Genomic DNA, 22,685 nt, shown 5'->3' with positions numbered 1-22,685 from the left:
TGCGGCACTGGCACACCGGGTTCTAGTCCCGGTTGTGGTGCCAGATTCTGTCCCGGATGCTCCTCTTCCAGGCCAGCTCTCTGCTGTGGCCTGGGAGTGAAGTGCAGGTGTGGTGGAATGAGGAGAAAAGTTCATGCCAAGATAGCTGCTGAGGTGAAAAGTTCATGCCCAGATGGCCACTGAGGTGAAACGGTTATGCCAAGATGGCACTGACAACAGAAACTGCCTGGCAACAGGCCATGATTGGATGGCTTCGGAAACAACATGACAACAGAGGAAACCACATAACAACAGAGCCTGACTGACTGCAGGCTGTGATTGCATGATTTCAGAAATTGCCTGGCAACAAGAGCCTGACTGACAACAGGCTGTGATTGAATGTCTTTGGAAACTGCCTGGCAACAGGCTGTGATTGGTTGGGGCATAGACTGCCCCTTGACCCTCCCAGGCTGGTCTTGACTATATAAGCTGTTGTGCTAACTGAAATAAACGAGTCTGTGGGCTGCTCGCCTCAGGCCTGCTTTCACCCGACTCCCAGAGTCTGTGTGGTGACTCCCCGCCTCTTGCCCCCACCACGCTCCTCCTCTCAGAAATGAATCCACGGCAAAATGCAAATCAAAACCACAATGAGGTTTTACCTCACCCCAGTTAGAATGGCTCACATTCATAAATCTACCAACAATAGATGCTGGAGAGGATGTGGGGAAAAGGGGACACTAACCCACTGTTGGTGGGAATGCAAATTGGTTAAGCCACTATGGAAGTCAGTCTGGAGATTCCTCAGAAACCTGAATATAACCCTACCATTCGACCCAGCCATCCCACTCCTTGGAATTTACCCAAAGGGAATTAAATTGGCAAACAAACAAGCTGTCTGCACATTAATGTTTATTGCAGCTCAATTCACGATAGCTAAGACCTGGAACCAACCCAAATGCCCATCAACAGTAGACAGGACAAAGAAATTATGGGACATGCACTCTATAGAATACTATACAGCAGTCAAAAACTATGAAACCCAGTCATTTGCAACAAGATGGAAGAATTTGGAAAACATCATGCTGAGTGAATTAAGCCAGTCCCAAAGGGACAAATATCATATGTTCTCCCTGATCAGCGCCAACTAACTGAGCACCAAAGGGGAAACTTGTTGAAGTGAAATGGACACTATGAGAAACAGTGACTTGATCAGCTCTTGTCCTGACTGTTGATGTACAATGTAATACTTTATCCATTTTAGTATTTTTTTTTGTTCTACTACCATTGGTTGAACTCTGTGATTAACACACAATTATTCTTAGGTGTTTAAATTTTAACTGAAAAGTGATCCCTGTTAGGAATTTGGAAAACATTATGCTGAGTGAAATAAGCCAATCCCAAAGGGACAAATATCACTTGTTCTCCCTGATCGGCAACAACTAACTGAGCACCAAAAAGGAAACCTGTTAAAGTGAAATGAACACTATGAGAAACGGTGACTTGATCAGCCCTCGCCCTGACTGTTGATGAGCAACTTAATATGTTATCCCTCTTAGTATTTTTTTGTTTGTTCTACTTAATACTTTTGGTTGAATACTGTAATCAATACACAATTCTTCTTAAGTGCTGAAACTTAACTGAAAAGTGATCGCTGTTAAATATAAGAGTGGGAATAAGAGAGGGAAGAGATGTGCAATTCGGGATATGCTCAAGCTGACTTACCTCAAACGGTAGAGTTAGAAACATACCAGGGGATTCCAATTCAATCCCATCAAGGTGGCATGTACCAATGCCATCTCACTAGTCCCAGTGATCAATTTCTGTTCACAATTGATCATAATGATAGGACTAAGAATCAAAGGGATCACATAAACAAGACTAGTGTCTGCAAATACTAGATGATAGAATAAAAAGGGGAGAGAACGATCCAACACGGGAAGTGAGATACACAGTAGACCCATAGAATGGCAGATGTCCTAAACAGCACTCTGGCCTCAGAATCAGCCCTTAAGGCATGCAGATCCGGCTGAAAAGCCCATGAGAGTATTTCAGGCATGGAAAGCCAAGACACTCTGGAGGAAAAAAAACCTAAATTAAAGATCTCCGTGAGTGAGATCCCAGTAGAAAGGACGGGTCATCAAAGAAGGGGGTACCTTTCTCTGAAGGGAGGAGAGAACTTCCACTTTGACCATGGCCTTGTCTAAATATGATCAGAGTCGGTGAACTCAGGGGGCTTCCATAGCCTTGGCAGCTCATGACAAGAGCCTAGGGTGATTACTGAGGCCATAAACAAGAGTGTCAATTTGTTAAGTCAACAACAGGAGTCACTGTGCACTTACTCCTCATGTAGGATCATTGTCCTTAGTATGCTGTACATGAGATTTAACACTATAACTAGTACTCAAACAGTATTTTTCACTTTATGTTTCTGTGTGGGAGCAAACTGTTGAAATCTTTACTTAATGTATGCTAGACTGATCTTCTGTATATAAAGAGAATCTAAAATGAATCTTGATGTGAATGGAAGGGGAGAGGGAGTGGGAAAGAGGAGGGTTGCGGGTGGGAGGGACGTTATGGGGGGGAAGCCATTGTAATCCATAAGCTGTACTTTGGAAATTTATATTCATTAAATAAAAGTTAAAAAAAAAAGAAAAAAAAGAAATGAATCCACTGCAGCATTGTTGAGAAATCAATTGCAGCATGGAGGATGGCCCAAGTGCTTGGGCCCTGAACCCACATGTGAGACCAGGAGGAAGCACCTGGCTCCTGGCTTCAGATCGGCACAGCGTGCCTGCCATAGCAGCCATTTGAGAGGTGAACCAACAGAAGGAAGACGTTTGTCTCTGTCTCTCTCTCTGTCTAACTCTGCCTGTCAAAAAAAATGATAAACAGAGAATTGGTTTGATGATATGGCCTTACAAGAGAGAACCCACAAGTTGGATTCTAGTAATTCCTCTCATGTTGCCAAGTTTGTGAAAATGTTGTAAGAAATGTCTTTCTCTACCACAAGGGAGCTACTCACGAATTAGCTAACCCATAAATATTAAGCACAACTTGGATTTTAGCTGAAACACGTGATTGTTTTAAACTCACATAGGTATGTGCTTTTTAAAAAGTGCTGCATCCACTATGTTTAACTGTGTCTATAAATCTTTACTTAGAATTTCTGTTGCTCTAATGCCTGCTTAGCCACAATTTCTGTCTGCAACACTAATTAGTGTATTTCTTCTTATTTCTATCACTAAAATGAGCCTCAGTCTCCCAACCATTGCCTCCATGTAGTGAGCTGAATTTCCTCAGGCAACAGAAAAGAAGAACTTTCTTCAAAGAAATACACATCAGAAATGGTCATTCTGTAGTCAGCCTTCTGCTGATCACCAGAAATGAACCTTGCTTCCTTTTATTTGGACGATGTTAACCCTCAGTGGAGTTGTGGACTGGCCTGTGCTGGGCTCCTTTCCTTGACAGCCTGGCTTTCAGAATAATGGCACAATTGCAAGCAGCCTTCTTTTGACTCCCCCAGTTACAGTGAGGATTCAAAAACAGACAGTGAGACAACCTAGTCTACTCAGCGACCTTTCTATGCTTTGAAATGGTGAGCTTTAACTGTCTGCCAAACCTTAGTGCATGACTTCCAGTTTTCTGATCTGGGTTCTGCTCTATTTGTCCACAAGAATGTGCTCTACAGCTTTCCTTAAAGTTCTGTTGCTATTATTTTAAATTTGAAAAATAAAAGTAGATTGCAAAATTGCTTCTACACTGGAAGTGTAATTGCATAGAAATTATGTATGCATATTGATAGGGACTAGAAGAGGGTGAGGACAAACTGAAAACAATTCAATTTGCAGGGGGTGGCAGGACTATGAATGAACATTTGTTTCTTCTTTGTCTTTAGAGGTTCATTAACATTTTCAGAGGCCCTTTGTGCCAAAATGCAGACAGTGAAAACTGTACATTTTTAGATAAAATGTTGATCATCCTTCTGTTCATTTAATGTTTGCCTTAGACATACAATGTTTCTCTTTCTACGTCACCTGAAAGAACTGATTTCTGTATAATTTAGGGAGTCTTTGCCAAGAAAAACAATAAAGGACTATTTGTACAGAGCCTAGAGTGGGCTGGTTTATCCAGGAATGTGTTGAGTTAATTGAAAAGGTTTTGGTTAAAGTTAGCCAGTCGGAGATCACAGAATTGTAGACAACACATACTGTGAGTGTGAACTTCATACAACCTTTCAAATACCTTTGGGAAGGCAGGAAATTGAAATATTGTGCTATATTGGCAACTAAATGGTCATTTATCATCCATGCTAAGTTTGGAGTTGAGAAGAATGATTTGCAAGCTCTCGAAGGGCCTTTATTAACAATTTCAAAGTTAGACCTGGATATGTAGATTTTCGCAGCATATTTGAAGAAGACTAACAGATAACATCTGCATATACTATTAACACGGCCTGTCTAATAACAACTTCGGACTGCGTTCACACCCACAAAAGTTGCATTAAAATACATTAAGCCTGAGACACCAACTGACAAAAGCACAGAAATTCACAGTTAAAGGGGAAACATGCCATATGTTCTTCAATACCTAAGAGCAACGGGGTGCATTTGGAAAGTCATTAAAGTGGCACCCAGTTGTGCCTAGGTATTGGAGAACATATGGAATCTTTTCCTCCGTGAGTGTAATTTTCTCTGCTCTCATTGAACGCATGTATCAGTCTTCACTTTTTGGTCATGCAAGTTTTTGTTTGTTTAATTGCCATAGAATGTAAAATAAATACCTTCTCATTTTCAAAAATCAACACCATCACACAATGGAAACTGATCCTCAGCCATTGCTGCCTGATGTCTCCTAGCTATTTTTCCTTTCCCAAAGTGCCGGCACCATCCTCAAAGTTCTAGATGTCCCCCACCTCTTAAGGAGTATTGCCTTTTCTTGGCTCACCCCAAGGGTGCTTTCACCCGTGGTAGCAAACAATTGCATTTTCCATCAGTGCCTCAGTGGGTCAGCTAGCTTAAATCAGAGTGCCAAGAGGAAAAAAATCAGGACATTCACTATTAAAGTCTCCTTCTTATTTCAATAAAGATTTTAACTTCTTATTTTAGCAAAAGTAGCAACTAGTGTGATACAAAGAGGTATAGTTTATCAGTATAACTAATTCATCTTTTCTGACATTCCTTCCTTCATTCATTTATTCAGTTGTTCAGCTGTTGAGTGCCTCCTGTTAAGAAAATGCATGGGGCCACTGTTGTGGCACAGCAGGTTAAGCCACTGCCTGCAGCACCGGCATCCCAAATGAGTGCTGGTTTGAGTCCTGGCTGCTCCACTTGGGATCCAGCTCCCTGCTAATGCACCTGGGAAAGCAGTTGAAGATGCTCCAAGTGCTTTGGCTGCTATACCCACATGAGAAACCCAGATAAAGCTCCTGGCTCCTGCCTGATCCTGGCTGTTTCAGCTATTTGGGGAGTGAACCAGCAGATAGAAGATCTCTCTCTCTCTCCCTCTTCTCTCTCCCCCCCTTATCTTGCTCTGTAACTCTGCCTTTGAAATAAATACTTTTATATAAATAAATAAATAATCCTTAAAAATTGGTGCCCAATACCTGAGGCCTGTTCCAAAGTTGCTCACTCTCTGTAAGAGTAGACAGAAGAGCAAGCAGATAGTTATCACCCAGTGTGATGAATGCTGTCACACAGATCAGCAGAACAGGCTGATGAAGCATATGGGAAGGATACCTAAATCATGCAGGTTTTTTTATGAAGAAGCTGAAAGAAAGATTGTCATGACACATGTTCAGCCAGCCAAGCTTGTGATTGAGTTCATTCCATACAGTCCACAAACATTTACTGAGCCCCTATTATAAGCCAGACCCTGTACTAGCCACTGGCAATAAAGACACAGTTCCTGCTGAGGAGTGACAGAAACCACTTGGCTCAATCATTGAAAATGAAGAAGGCAGAAAGAAAGAGGAGGGGCCAGCTCATGCAATCCACGTTTTAATACCACAGCAACAAAGGAACCATGGAAGACTTATAATCTGGGGTGTGATGCTATAAAATTAGTTTTAGAAAATTCACATTGGCACCATCAAAGAGGAGCTATTGGAGGGGCCGGTGCTGTAGTGTAGTATGCTAAACCTCCGCCTTCAGAGCTGGCATCCCTTATGAGCTCCAGTTCGTGTCCTGGTTGCTGCTATTCTGATCCAGCTCTCTGCTATGGCCTGGGAAAGCAGTGGAAATGGCCCGTGTGCTTGGACCCCCGCACCCACTTGGGAGACAGGGAAGAAGGTCCTGTCTCCTGGCTTTGGATTGGCTCAGCTCTATCCATTGAGGCCATTTGGGGAGTGAACCAACAGATGGAAGATCTTTCTCTATGTCTCTCCCTCTGTCTGTAACTCTACCTCTCAAACAAATAAATTCTTAAAAAAGAAGAAGAAGAAGAACAAGAGCTATTGGAATGGTCAAGACAGTTGAGGGACCAGTTAGGAGACTGATGAAAGATACTAAAACTCCTCACAAAACATGGCAACTGATATGTAAAGGTTTGGAAAAATTCGAATAATATTTAAGACATAGTAGAATGTGGTGATTGACAGGATCTAGGGATTGGAAATGACGGATCTGTGAGATGTTTTATCCAAGTAGAATTTGGAGACTATTCAGGTATATGCTCTCGTTTTATCCATAAAAATTGAAAGCCCAGAAGTTTGTTGACTTGGAGCATATTGACCAATTTCTTTTGTGGTGCTGCAGGACCTAGGATAAAGATCTAGCTCAGAATAAAGTCATCTTACAACAAATTTAACTTAATATCTAGATTGAGGCAAAAGTATTAGTTATACTTTAAAGCCCCCAAAACTGAAACTAATTTCAAAAGTATTTGAGTTTTACCCATACATTCCTTGCTTTCTGCTTCTAATACATTTAATCTGAAGTATCTGGTTCTACAGCCTCTTTTGGGCTATAAAAAGATCTGAATGGCAAAGTGTGTGGCTGTATAATGATTTCATGATACTGAGACTGTAAAACACAAATACTTTATGTAGATAGGTATTTTGTGATTAATATTTGAACAGGAATGCAGCTGAGAAATACCGTAAGATACATAATACTGAGTTGAGATAGGTTCTTATTCTTTTTCTTTTATGGGACTTAATCACTAACTTGTAAAAAATAGAAAATAAGATGCATCAATTGTAAGGATAGTGTTTGATGTAAATGAACTCTGAATGCAGCAAATTCAAAAATGTTTGTGGATCAACCATCTCTTTCATTAGAATGAAGTTGCTATATTACTCCCTCCTGCTATCAAATACTGCTATTCATATTCTAGATCATTAATGATAGGGTAAACTCAGAATAAGCTCCGATGATAACTTAATAATAAAATCTGAGTCCACATGTCTGTGTCCAGTGATAGTTTCAACACTGCTGCGTCAGCTTAAGGGGATGCTTCCTATGCTCTTCTAAAACCATTGGGTTTTTTTTAATTATTATTTTTGGCAGGCAGAATGGACAGTGAGAGAGAGAGAGAGAGAGAGAGAGAGAGAAAGGTCTTCCTTTACCCTTGGTTCACCCTCCAATGGCCACTGCGCTGATCCAAAGCCAGGAGCCAGGTGCTTCTCCTGGTCTCCCATGGGGTGCAGGGCCCAAGGACTTGGGCCACAGCAGAGAGCTGGACTGGAAGAGGGGCAACCGGGACAGAATCCGGCGCCCCAACCGGGACTAGAACCCGGTGTGCCGGCGCCACAGGTGGAGGATTAGCCTATTGAGCCGCGGCGCCGGCCAATACTATTGTATCATCTACTGCACCAACACTTTGAGATAGTATATAATCTCAGCCACACTCACAAAGGTTCTTCAAATCTCAAGAAACTCTGAATCTTTCTCTTCAATTTGAAAAACCTTACTTGGTCAATGAATACTATTTCCCTCAAAATTTTCTCTACACTGAATATCTGGTGCCTAAAACTGAAAACCACAGGTTTCCCAGTGAGCAATCCAGTGCCTCAAAATTATGCTACAGAATGCAGTCAGTAATTGATGAGAAAGACACATCTATATGTGGGATAATATTTATGAAAAACATTGAAATAATGTATATTTCACTCCCCACAAATGTTTCTTCACCCATTATACCGAACAATGCTATTCATTGCTAAGGGTGAGGGAGGTGACAGGGCAAGGACAAAGAAGTCATTGCTTCATTTGGATACCAAGCTACATTTCCCAAAGTCCAGATCAGGATGATACCCTTAAACACCAAGTTCAGTCGACAAAAACATCCAATTTTATAGCAAGAGTTAAACTTGGAGCCCTGAGAATAAAGGTTTATTATTAGCCACAATGTAAATGAGCATGAAGGATACATTGTCAAAAGGGTTTGTCATCCATAAAGGGGAAAACTCTTCCTGTACTGAGAAGAATAATTATTTGAGGAATAAATGAGGGGTCTTAAAAGTACATGGAAAATGCATATTATGAAAAACTATGGAGAGATTCCAAAGATTTGATGAGTCAAAATAAACTCTTTTAAATTCATTTTTGCGCCACTCTTTTGGAATACCCTCATATTTCAGAAGAAACTAATAATCCTTTCTGTCCCAAGGCAGTTATACCATACATAGGCTTCTTCTACACACAAACATAATCATGTAGAAAAGCAAAAGGGGAAATCCATTGATGCAGCCTTGAGATAGTTTGAATTTTGAACAAAAGGACTAACTTAAATAATTTTAAATTAGAAGAACCTGAGTGATTTCAGTGAAAGATAAAACTTCTCACCATCACCAAGATTGAAGACATTAGAGAAAGATAAGGTAAGTTTTAAGTAATGCCAAACATGACATAGGGGACTCATTTGTTTTTTCAACTTCTATTCTGATATACTAGCTTGTTGAAGTAAGATTAATCTTTCTACAACAAAACTTCTACCACCTCCCCAAAGGAAGTCAAGATCATCAAGGTTCTTTCAAAATATCTTCCACGTGGAACATAATTCATCTAGAAAATAAAGCCTGCATTTCCTTATTTCCAGTTTAATGATCTTTCCTCCTTCTTTCATTCACATAATTATTCAAAACAAATTTGAGGGCAGTTTACATGACATCAGGAATGACTTGCTTGCTTCTCATTAAATCATCCAGGTTCAGTTTAGTCACGATCAAATCTTCCGACTCTACTCTGGTCTCATAATAAAAGTAGATTAGCTAACCAGCCAAGTTTAAAAAAAAAAAGTTTGCCTATTGGGTGGTGGTAGCAAGTAGTAGAGGTCCCTACTAACTGCTGTGCTGATTGACAGGGCCTTTGAAACAATAGAAGAATATGCCAAAAAACTCTCTTTTTGAATCGAATTCAAAATTCCAGAAAGGCTTTTCTGAGGCCATGGCTTCCTGGTGTCTTCTTTGATGTAATAAAATTTCAGTCATTTTCAGCTGTAGTTGCAATTGCTATGTATGGGAGGGGTTGGGGCTGACTAGCCAGGATTATTTTATTATTTTTTCAATTCAATACTAATATAATAACTTAGAGGCTTAACAGCTCAAGCCAAGAATAGTACACAGTGGGCTACTGAGAAACTTTAGTCTAGAATTTTGCTTTTGACAAGACTTTCTTTCAGATATTTCTTCTAGAGGTTAAAAAAACCACTATTTAAATTATTTGCACAAGAATATATTTTAATGTAATGTGTCCAGTAATTCAATGGTGGAAAATCCAGGAAAAGGAACAGCATATTGTCATTAGAAACAATGATATTTGGAATTATAACGGAAAGTCCTAGGTCATTTTTCAACCTGCCAACCAAATCAATGCTAAGAGAAGACTGTGCATATGTGTGCACGTGCCTATGCATTTACGCATGAGCTTGTGGGCTGATGAGAGCGCCTGACAAAGATATGGATTTATAATTCACCACCACCAAAGGAAGCACTTTAAATGGCACTAAGTTAGCCAATGAACAGAGGTAGGAGGCAAGGGTCATAAAATCCAGTGCAAGAGTATGGAATGTTTCACTTTTGTGTACATTTTTCAATCTTAAAACCGATTGACTCAGGATTTAAGACTTTATTAAGGTCAAAAGGATTACATTTAGTTCGTAGACACGTTTGTTATATTAATTGAGTAATAAGTTCTGGCTGTCTGCAAGCACATTTGAAAACAGGCATCAGCTGGTTTCCATTGCCATAATAGATCAGAAAATCTGCTAGTAAGTCTGTTTGCAGCTCTTAAAAGTTGTTGAACAAAAATGTGTTTTGAAGTATCGACAATTACCTGAGAAAACAACTGGATTCTATAAGTGGATTTGTTTATACTCCCAATATACCCTTCTCTCTCTCACCCAACTCCCCCTGCTCTTATTGTGGAATTCTGTTAGTCTCAAGCCCCCCCCCCACCCCATATCATCATAGGTGATCATTTCTGTCTGCTCCCCCATTAAGATGGAATATCAAGAAAACCTCTATCTAGTCTCTTGAAAAGTGATTTAATATTGATAGAGAATGGAAATAGCAAATCTAGAATAGCAGATAGAATTGTGCTTTTATTAAATTATATACAAAACAACATATATATATATGAAAGAGGTATAAATACATTTTAGATTAAGAAAATATTACCATTGCACTGGAAATCCCATTAGTTCCTCCTCAGTTCTTCATCTGTCTCTCTGTGCCCAGAGATGTTTATTTTAATCTACTTGAAAGACAGAGCAACAGAGGGAGAACAATCTTTCATCCACTGATTCATCCTCAAATGGCTGCAACAACCAGGGCTGGACCAGGGCGAAGACTGAAGCTGAAAACTCCTTTTGGTCTCACGTGTGGTTGGCAGGGGCCCAAGCATTCAAGCCACCATCTATTGCCATACAGGATGCAGTAGCAGGAAGCTGGATTGAAAGTGGAGTAATCACGGCTTGAAAAGCCACTCTGGGACTTGAATGGGCATTCCAGTATGGGATATGTGCAACCTAAACCGCAGCTTAACCCACTGCACCCAATGTCCGCCTCTATCGTAACCATTGTCAAAAGTACAGTTCAGTAGTGTTAAGTATATTCACACTGTGGAACAGACCTCCAGCCAGAAATGTTTTTAACTTTGCAAATCTGAAATTCTATACCTATTAAACTACTTCTCTTCCTCCTATCCCCCAGCCCCCAACAATCACCATTCTTTGTGTTTTTATGGATCTGCCTACTTTAGATACCTCATATAAGGGCTGTTATACAATATTTGTCTTTTTGTAATTTCCTTACTTCATTTAATCTCCTGTCCTCAATGTTCAACCATATTGAAACATCTGACAGGACTTCCTTACTTTTTAAGGTTCAATAATATTTCATTTTATGTATATATAACATTGAATTTAGCCATTCATCTTTCTATGGGCATGCGGGCTATTTTGCACCTTTTGGCTATTGTGAATAGTGCTGCTAAGAGCATAGGAACACAAATAATTATTCAAGACTCTGCTTTCAATTCTTTTGGATATGTAACCAGAAGTTCGAATGCTAGATTACATTGTAGCTCAATTTTGAATTTCTTGAGGAACATCCATACTATTTTCCATAGCAGTTGCAAGGTGTTAAAATATGTAAAAAAATTTGAGTGAAGAAACAATGCTTAGAAGTTCTTACATGGAGTTTTTGATAAAATGGATATTTGGGGACCCCGGGAATAATTTAAATGGTCCATTAAAGCTGACTTAAGGGACCAGCACTGTGGTGCAGCAGGTTAAGCCATTGCCTGCAGTGGGCACCGGCTCCTTGTCAATGCACCTGGGAAAGCAACAGAAGATGTCCCAAACCTTGGGCTTCTGCACCCATGTGGGAGACCTGAAAGAAGCTCCTGACTCCTCGCTTTGGCCTGACCCAGCCCCAGTCCATGAGGCCATTTGAGGAGTGAAACAGCAGAGGAATGATCTCTCTCTCTCTCTCTCTCTCTCTCTTTCTCTCTTTCTCTCTTTCTCTGTGTGTGTGTGCATGCACACATGGGTACATGCATGTGTCTTCTTCTCTCTCTGTGTAACTCTGTTTTCAAATAAATAAATAAATCTTTCAAAAAGTGACTTAAACTTGATTTTTTTTTCATTGGCATTAAAACATCCAGTTAAACAGCTTAAAAGAAGCCAACCATTTCCCTTCACAAGTTACCATTGTGGCATTGTGAAGTCACAGTGAATATCTAGAAGTATTAAGGGTTCATCTCCATAATAACATTAGCATTTGGCATTCCTATAGCTGTGCTTTATTCTCCTACCTTATGTTTGGTTTCACAGCAGTTTGGTTTAGCAGCAGTTTGGTGGTTGTTTATTCTAACATCTCTGAGCGCAATCTGTATGCATAACACTGTGTGCAGTGATTTAACTGCGTCTTCCATAGTATTCCTTAGAGGCAAACACTATTACGAGTCTTACTGTTTTAAACAAGGAAACAGTCTGAGGAAGCCTAAGGACCATATTTCATTCTTTTTAAGATGCACTTTCTACATTTTCCAAATCATCATACATCTTTTAAGCAATGTTATAGCCTGAGATAGTAGCTAAACCTGTGTGGATGTACTTAGTCAGAATTGTTGATACTGTTGTCACTTCCTTTGAGTTTATATGCCATGTTAGTACTAAAAGTGGTGAGTTTTATTGCTATTTTAAATGTTTTCATTGACATTGAAAGAAAAAGGTATTGAGTATGCTGAAAGGCAGTGAAAACAGAGTGGCAGCGTAACAATTGTTTATCAGTGAAACAAGTATATATATCATTGGAAGAATGTACACAATTCCTTATTTCTTGACCTAAGGGGGAAAAAAGATGTTCACACAAAAAAATCTTTGTTGCATTATATTACTTTCAAGAGGAACAACTAAATGTCAGAAAAGGCATCAAATCTCTCCACATAGATGCAAAAACTTTCAAGGCACAATAGGCCAGCACTATTGTTAAAGCATTATGTCAGTCTTTCGTTAAGAATTTTTTTTTCTTTCGTAGTGGTACATAGAACAATAATGCATCATATGATTGATGACATCTTAGGTTTGATGATATTGAGTACCTTGCCCAAAGTCACACAGTTAGTAAGCAGAAGGGTGGAGACTCATAAGCCATATCTGTGCTTCTAGGCAGGAGGCTTTTAATAAACCTTGTTACACTCTGTGATTTTCTTCAACTCTTTAACAAGACTGTAAGCATTACTTTCTTTGTAAAGGCAGATGACTCTACTGTCTTTCTAACATTTTTAAAATAAATATATTTACTTGAAAGGCAGAGAGAGAGAGAGAATTTCCATCTGCTGTTTCACTCCCCAAATGTCTCTAATAGCTGAGGTTGGACCAGATCAAAGCTAGGAACTGGGGGTCAGCGCTGTGGCACAGCTGGTTAATGCACTGGCCTGAAGCACCAGCATCCCATATGGGTGTAGGTTCGAGATCCGGCTGCTCCACTTCCGATCCAGCTCTCTGCTATGGCCTGGGAAAGCAGTAGAAGATGGCCCAAGTCTTTGGGCCCCTGCACCCGCATGAGAGACCTGGAAGAAGCTCCTGGCTCCTGGCTTCGGATCAACGCAGCTCCGGCCATTGCAGCCAGTTGGGGAATGAACCAGTGGATGGAAGATCTCTTTCTTTCTCTCTCTCTCTCTCTGCCTCTCCTCTCTCTGTGTAACTCTGAGGTTCAAATAAATGAAAAAAAAAAAAAAAAGCTAGGAGCTGGGAATTCCATCTGGGTATCCAATATGGGTGGCAAGGATCCAAGTACTTAAATAATCATCTTCTGCATCTCAAGGTGCACGTTATGAGGAAGCTGGATAGGAAGCAGAAGCAGGACTTGATCCTAGGCACCCTGATATGGGATGTGGGTGTATCAAAGGGCAGCTTAACCTGCTGCAACACAACACCTGCGCCAGCATCTCTTTTAAACAAAATATTCATTGTGTTTATTTCTTTTGATAATTTCATGACCATTTGATGGATAATTGTAGGCTGCTTGAGAGGAGTCTCCAAAAGAGATAAATCACCAAAATTTGGAAAACATCAACATACTGGAAGAGTAGCTAATAGAAGCCCTCAAACCAAAAAACAAACAAAAAAAAAAACAAAAAACAAAAAAAAAAAAAAAAAAAACAGATGCCCTCTGCATGATGTCCCCCTCAAAGCAGCCAAGAATGTGTAGGGTATCCTGTCACTTGCAAATACCAAAGAGAGGGGCCGACACTGTGTTGTAGTGGGTAAACCTGCTGCTTGCAGTGCTGGCATCCCATATGAGCACCAGTTCGAGACCTGGCTGCTCCACTTCCAATCCAGTTCTCTGCTGTGGCCTGAGAAAGCAGTAAAGGATGGCCCAAGTCCATGGGCCCCAGCACCCACTTGCGAGACCTGGAGGAAGCTCCTGGCTCCCGGCTTCGGATCGGTGCAGCTCTGGCCGTTGTAGCCATCTGGGAAGTGAACCAGCGGATGGAAGACCTCTCTCTCTCTCACACTCTGTCTCTGCCTCTCCCTCTCTCTCTATGTAACTGTGACTTTCAAGTAAAATAAATAAATCTTTTTAAAAAATCAAAGAGAAGTGAATATCTTAGAATCACTGAAATCACAGCCGTGGCTCTATACAGTCATATTTTGTAAGCTTTCCATGTTTACATGACTCCCTCTTTACTTTCAGAATCTATTGCTTTGAGAAGGTTAAGAAAAAAAATAGTAGTCATGATTACTTCGTGGAGATGATCATAGCTTTAATAGCAATAAAAATGCAAATAATTATATTGTATCTGATTGTTACAACAATTCAATTTTATATAATTTGATCCTCATGACAATATCTTATGGTGGTTACGAACAAAGTGCATTAGAAAGCTTAACAACATCATCTGGGTCGAATTCTCAGCTCAAGCTTATAATGAATTATCAGCTACATGAGCCTCATTTTTCTCATTTTTAAAGTTTAGGTCTGATAATACACATCATGCTATGGAAATGAAATGATAAATTGCATGTAAAACAATTCAGCGTACTACCTGCTATTTAAAGATTACTAATGACAAGCTGCCATTATTAGCACTAAAAAAAAAAACTGTGCATTAGTAAACAACTTTACAAATGAAAGGAAGGCTCAGAGTGGTTAAGTCAATCTCAAAGGTTACAATGCACAGCTAGAAAGTGGAACAGCAGGTACACAAATCCAGAACTGCAGTTGTTTTGTGCACAGGTAAAACATATGATAGAGAACTTCTCAAAGGCTGTGCCATATAGTAATAGTAATGACTATTAGTCATTACTCAAATAAACTTCTCAAAGTCTATGCCATATAGTCAATAGTAATGACGATTCTTTTATGTTCTCCATGTAACTTAAAAAACTTTTACAAGAGCAAACATAGAAATTATTTTACCCCTCTCTTATAAAAGTTGTTAATGGATACTGATGGAAATAAAAGTTGAGTTGATTTTGCTGACCAGTCATAGTATGAGGTCATCAAAATGCTGTAGGCCAATATCTGTTAAAACCAAAATCTCTTTACTACAGAGACCTAACCCAAGTTACCTTATCACAAATTCAAGGAACGTTTGACAGAATTTTTAAATAGTGAAAATATGGACAGGGTATTGAAAGTTTAGTGTAAAGGATATGACCTGTACTAAAATCCACTTGAATTTCTTATTTCTCTAACCCATGGTGATTATTTGAATTTGCGTGCAAGCTTTTCATCTGCATAATAAGTTCCAGTACCTCACAGAAGTAGATTGAAACCTAATCAAGGAGGTCAAGAGTTGGACAAAAGTGAGCTCCAGAGGAGAGGATGCTGTGTTAACCCCTGCTCTTAGGTACATTTTTGTGTTCAAGATGCACTGAACTGGAAACAAAGGGATGCCCTAGGAATGCAGACAGGGGATGGAGAGAAAGAGCTCTGGAAAGACAGTCTTGTAGATTTCCGGAGCTGTGAGAACTGCAGCAGAGAATGGAGGAGTAGAAAGAGACTGAAACTTTGGATTGAACCAAAAGAGGTCTCACCAAAGACTAAGGTAACTGCAACGGCCATACAGCTAAGGGAAGACCCAAAGACAGTTTTCTAGAAAGAGAAAATGTGAGTAGAGACAATAGAGAAGACTAAACCAGAGGAAAGAAGACCACACCAAGGGTCAGAAAGTCACAGTATTGGCACAAAAATACCCCACTACAGACTCCAGAACCAAGCAGGCCATGCCAGTAGTATGTGGAGGCTTCTCAAAGAGAGAAGCGCATCCGACAAGAGTGGCAGGCAGTCCTCCCTGACTGAGTAGCCAAGCCCAGACCAAGCAGTCAGCTGAAGAAATGAGGCCGCATTTAACCTTCTGCTTTAATCTTCAGGTGTGGAGAGAGCCTGTCCTGGAACAGTAGCCATGATCCTTTCCAGCAGAAGAATTGGGAAGACCAGTTCCAGCAAGCTGTCCAGCAGAGCAAGTATGCTGGAGGGGACTGAGGAGCTGTCCAGGAGCTGCGGAAGACCTCATGGCCTATCAGCATATTCCTTGTTGGACTATGAATGACTGAGGTTTTCTGAGTGGAGCTTCTGGCTAGCATGCATCAAAAGCTGACAGTGACTACCACAGCAGACGATCTCTAGCCCAAAATGTCCTCTCGGACAAGAGGGGAGTTGTCATCAACATTATGACAATAAAGCCAATTGACTCCTATTTTCTTCCAAAGTAAATTTGGCATTTTTTTAAAAAAAAAGAAGTGTAAGTGTATAGTTGCTTCTAGACTTATGATTAGGTTAAGCCTCAATTAAACCCATCAGAAATTGAAAGTATCATGAGTTGAAAATATATTTAATCCACATGACTGAACAGCCTAACTCAGTAACAGAGCACACTGTAGAGCAGGGTCTGTTTCCCCTCATGATGGCGGGGCTCTCTGGAGGCTGCACTTGCTGTCCTGGTCCAGCATGGTGAGAGAGGTTCATACCACTTATCACTAGTCCAGGACAAGAAATCCTTCAAAATTTTCAATAACGAGTTGACAAATTAGCATTGGGCAAAATTCCAGTACAGATCTCAGGTTAGCCTCCTTGCACATTCTGTTACATTGATTTATAATGCATGACCAGTCATTTCTATGGAACAAAGAGGTACCATGAACATGAGCCCATAGTTATACATATACATACACATACACATATTTAATCTCATATGCACACTTTCACACAAATTTGTACAATAAAGCACATCCATACAAAAGCTACACAGGGCTTCATGCACTCATTTAAATACACACTCACATTTGTACACACTAAAATATACACATACTCACACATACAGTCATATACTTAAAACAGATACATATATATTTTTTCACACATTTTTTCATACGTATGTTCAATAGTGAGCCACTTTTACTGAGTTCACACAATAACACTATGACTTGAGTTTTGCTAACTTTATTATACAGACGGGAAAATTGAAGCTCAGGAAATTAAAAGAACTTGCTCAAGTTCATGGCGTTACTAAATGGAAGGCTGTAGCTGATTCAGGAGTATGTACAGCTGTTTGTAGGATTAGAAACAAAACAACTCAGTGTGTCTGTAACCTGTTAAAGATTTCACTAATTGTACTATCATTTTAGAAATACTTACACTGAATTTTGAATTATGCATATTTTATGAGAAATTTAATCCTCAAGCTTGTGATCAATTTATACCAAAATGTTCCAAATATTGTTAACAGGTACATGATGTCAAAAGCAGGGTTTTGAAGTTTTCAGTGACATTTTTCAAATTTTATATTTTATTAGAAACAGGCAAAACCATTGTCCCATGCTTAAGGAAATTTGGAGTTATGTTTAGGATTTTTTTTTCTTGTTCTGGCATTCTGAATAATTTGCTACATGTATCCAATCATTTGAATGAAAATTAATTTTTAGACCTTTTTTGTTTGTCTTTGCTTTTTTAAAAATGGTTTATTTGTTTATTTATTTGAAAGGTACAGTAACAGATAGAGAGAGAAAGGACAGCAAGAGGGAAATAGAGAAATCTTCCATCCACTGGTTCACTCCCCAAATGGCCAAAATGACTGGGGCCGGGCCAGGTTGAAGCTCCAAGCCTGGAACTCAATCCAAGTTTCCCCTGTGAGTATTAGGGGCCCAAGAACCTGCAGTTGCATTATTAGGGAGCTGTATTTGAAGTGCAGCAGCCGGGAATCCCACTGAAGTTCACATGGGATGCCAGCATCACAGGCAGTGGCTTAACCTGCTGCATCATGATGCTGGCCATGTGAAAATTAATTTGCTTCTTGTAAATCCCTACTGTAACACCTGAAACTATGAGATTGTTAGAAGAAAACAAAAGGGAAACACTTCAAAACATTGATTCGACAATATTTTTTGGACGAAACTCCAAAAGTGCAGGCAACCAAAGCAAAACTAAACAAGTGGGATTATATCAAATCTGAAGCTTCTGCACATCAAAGCAAACAATACAGTGAGGAGACATATGACAGAATAGGAGAAAATATTATCAAGTTACTTATCCAACAAAGGATTAATATTCAGAGTATAACAACAATTTAAAAAGAACCAATCCAGGGGCTGGCATTGTGGTGTAGCAAGTAAAGCCACCACCTGCAACACTGCCATCTCATACGGACAACTTTTTGAGTCCTAGCTGCCCCATTTCTGAATAGCTCCCAGCTAATGGCCTGGGAAAAACAGCAGAAAAATGGCCCAAGTGTTTGGGCCCCTGCCACCCACATGGAAGACCCAGAAGAAGTTTCCTGGCTCCTGGCTTCAGCCTGGCCAGGAACTCCCTGTTGAGACCATCTGGGAAGTGAACCAGAGGATGGAAGTTTTCTCCCTGTCTCTCCTTCTCTGTCTGTAATAAAATAAATGAATAAATCTTTTTAAAAGATTTTTATTTATTTGATCACTTCTTGACCTTTTGGCTAAGATCAAGTATAAAGATTTTTATCTATTTGAGAGGTAGAGTTACAGACAGGGGAAAATACAGATATTCCATCCGCTGGTTCACTACCCAATTGGCTGCAATGGCTAGAGCTGGGCCAATCCAAAGCCAGGAGCCAGAAGCTTCTTCCAGGTCCCACACAGGTGCAGGGGCCCAAGCACTTGGGCCATCCTCCACTTCTTCCCCAAGCCATAAGCAGAGAGCTGTATTGGAAGATGAACAGCCAGGACTCAAACCTGCACCCATATGGGATGCTGGCGCCACAGGCAGAGGTTTAGACTACTATGCCACAGCACCAGCCCCAAATGAATAAATCTTTAATAAAAAAAAAAAAAAACAGTGAAAACATGGGCAAAGGACCTGAATAGACAGTTCTCAAAAGAAGAAATACTGGGGCCGGTGCTGTGGCTCAGCAGGTTAATGCCCTGGCCTGGAGCGCCGGCATCCCATATGGGCGCTGATTCGAGTCCCTGCTGCTCCTCTTCCGATAGAGCTCTCTGCTGTAGCCTGGGAAGGCAGTGGAAGATGGCCCAAATCCTCGGGCTCCTGCACCTGCATGGGAGACCCAGAGGAAGCTCCTGGCTCCTGGCTTTGGATCGGCGCAGCTCCGGCCATTGTGGTCATCTGGGGGAGTGAACCAGCATATGGAAGACTTTTCTCTCTCTCTCTCTCTCTCTCTCTCTCTCTGCCTCTCCTCTCTCTGTGTAGCTCTGACTTTCAAATAAATCTTTTAAAAAAAGAAATACAAATAGTCAAAAAATATAGGAACAAATGCTTAACGTTACTAGCCATCAGAGAAATGCAAATCAAAACCACAATGAGATATCATCTCAACTCTGTGAGGATGGCTATTATCCAAAGTCAGAGAGCAAAAAAAAAAAATGCTGATGAGGATGTGGAGAAAGGAAAACACTTATACACTGTTGATGGGAATGTAAATTGGTGCAGCCACTGTGGAAAACAGTATGGAGATTTCTTGAAAAAACAGAAATTGAACTGCAGTATGACCCAGCAATTCTAGTACTGGGTATATACCACTGTACCAAAAAAGATACCTGCTTTACCATGTTTATTTTAGCACTGCTCCCACTAGCCAAGATATGGAATTAACAAAGCTGTTCATCACCAGATGGGTGGATAAAGAAAATGTGTCATACAATCCAGCCATAAAAAAGAATGATATACTGTCATTTGCAGCAAAATAGATGGAACTGGAGGATATCCTGTTAAGAGAAATAAGCCAGACACAGAAAGACAAATACTGTGTGTTCTCCTTCCTATGTGGAATTAAAAAAACTTCCATCTGAACACATAATGGTCTTCACTAGTTTCTAGGAGAGGAGATAGAGTGAGTTTGGTTGGGTTACAGGTACCAAATGAGAGTCAGACTGACGGAATAGGTTCCTAGTGTTACACAGTATAGTGAGGAGACTATAGTTCACAACAATCTAGTATATATTATCTGAACAAACAGAAGAGAGAAGCTCCAAGCCTCCTATCATAAAGTAATGGCAGAGAAGAGGAAATGCTGACTACACTGTTTTGATCAGTACACATTGCATACATGTACTGATATGTCACAGTGGAGCACATAAGTATGAACAACAATTGTTAATCTTAAAATTATAAATACATAAACTAATTAAAGACCGAAAATTGTCTGCCATATAAAAAGATGAACGAACTGAGGTTCAGGGTTGCCCAAGGCTGTCATAGCTAGGAGGTCACAAAGATGATTGGTGACAAAAAAAAAAGGAAAGTCCTTCACACGCAGGCTGAGTGGAGACTGGGGTCAAAAGCAGAATTTTTCTGAAGCTAGTGAGAATTGAAAGCAAATGCAATGAAAGCGAAATCTTGGTCAACCAACCTTCCTCTAAAGGCCTTGACTGTGTGGCCGGCACTATGGTGTAGCAGGTAAAGCTGCCGCCTGCAAAGCCGGTGCCAGGTTGTGTCCTGACTGCTTCACTTCCAGTACAACTCTCTGCTAATGGCCTGGGAAATGCAGCAGAAGATAGCGCAAGTGTTTGGGACCCTGCTAGCCTCATGGGAGACCCAGATGAAGCTCCTGGCTCCTGGCTTCAGCCTGGCCTAGCCCTGGCATTGTGGCCATCTGGGGAGTGAACTAGCATATGGAAGCTCTTTCTCTGTGTCTCTCCCTCTCTCTGCATAACTCTTTCAAATAAATAAATGTTTTAAAAAGCCTTGATTGTGCCTCCTCAACCTGATGTCCAACTTCAGGTTAAACTATGAAGACTTGCTTTCTTGATATCACTCTTTCCTCTTTTCCCCTCCCATACGCCACACAAGCAGCCTGTCTTTCCTCTCCTCATTCGCCTTGCCTTGCCTCGCCTCACCTCTCCTCTCCTTCCTCTCCTTTCCTCTCCTCTGTTCTCCTCACCTCCTTCTATTCCTCTCCCTCTCTCTCTCTCTCTCTCTCTCTCTCTCACACACACACACACACACACACACACTAACATGAAAATGCCTATACCAACAGTACTTATACCAACATATTGAGACAGCAATGTGTAGTGGGAATTCTTGCTCAGTAAGGCTGATGTAAAATTTAAAGGCCATGAGTGTGAATTGTTAGCCCAGTGATTGGTACAGAAAATAGAGCTGAAAAATGGTAGCTGTTCATTGCGGTGTTGCTTGTTATCCAGAAAGATTGTGGGCTATATTTAGATTCAAAACCTGACTAGGGCTTGAATTTTATCTAATGTTATGAGATTCTGGGTTATTTTTACTGCCATTTAATTGCCTTCACTAAGAGGGAAGAAGGAAATTAGCATGGTAAGGTCCTAGGGGGCAGAATCATATATTTTAGCACTGTATAACTCCTCCTCCCTCAGACTCTAGCACAGGGCATTGAGAGAAGTAATAGCTCCATACTGTTAAAGAATAAATGACGGGTTGGTATTGTGGTGTAGCAGGGTAAGTTTCTGCATGCGATGCTGGCATCCCATATGGGCACCAGTTCAAGACCCAGCTGCTCCACTTTCTATCCAGCTCCCTGTTAACATGCCTGGGAAAGCAGCAAAAGATGACCCAAGTACTTGGGCCCCTGCACCCACATGGGCAAGAAGAAGCTCCAGGCTCCTGGTTTCAGCCTGGCACAGCCTTGGTTGATGTGGCCATTTGGGGAGCGAACCAGAAGATGGAAGATATACTCTCTCTCTCTCTCTCTCTCTCTCTAGTCTCTTCTCGCCACTCTCTGTAACTCTGCTTTTCAAAACAATACAAAATAAACCTTTGAAAAAAGAATAATTGAATGCATAAATGAATGAATGCTGCACGTTCAGATGTCTCACAGAAGTTCTTCATCATAGCTTGCAGGCAACAATAAGTATTTTCTGCCCCAGTTCTGATGGGGATTAATTGGCATTAGTAGAATCTACTGCAAATCTCCAGACCTTTCAGAAATAGATACTTATCCATGATAACAACTTTACCCATCCATGTGCTTCAACTCTCACAAGCCTTTAACCTACAATGCTTCCCTTTTCTTTTACTTGTCTCCTGCAGGAGAAACCTTACCCTTCAAGGCTCAGCACAAATACCACTTCTTCCATGAAGCCTTCTTTGATCTCCCCATCTGGAAATGATCGCACTCTCCTTTGAACACCATTGCCCTTTGTACTGCTCTGTTGGCACTTCTCCCATTCCACCTTATATTAGAACTGTAATCCTGCCTCAGCTCCCCTGCTAGTTTGTGACTCTTTGAGAGCACAGAGCATATTTTATGCACTTTTAGTTTCCCCAACAGAGCCTAGTACTGCTGAGCTCATTGGTACTC

At 40.6% G+C, this 22,685-nt stretch overlaps 1 pseudogene; it reads left to right on the top strand.

The window, feature by feature from the left end:
- Nucleotides 1–22,494, top strand: part of LOC100338093 (GTPase KRas-like) — a 154,853-nt pseudogene extending 132,359 nt beyond the window's left edge.
- The last annotated feature ends 191 nt before the right edge of the window (nucleotides 22,495–22,685 follow it).

The sequence above is a fragment of the Oryctolagus cuniculus genome, chromosome X (assembly GCF_964237555.1).
Source record: "Oryctolagus cuniculus chromosome X, mOryCun1.1, whole genome shotgun sequence".
NCBI classification, from domain to species: domain Eukaryota; kingdom Metazoa; phylum Chordata; class Mammalia; order Lagomorpha; family Leporidae; genus Oryctolagus; species Oryctolagus cuniculus.
Note: the sequence above shows the minus strand (reverse complement) of the source record. Positions and strands in the feature narration are given on the sequence as shown.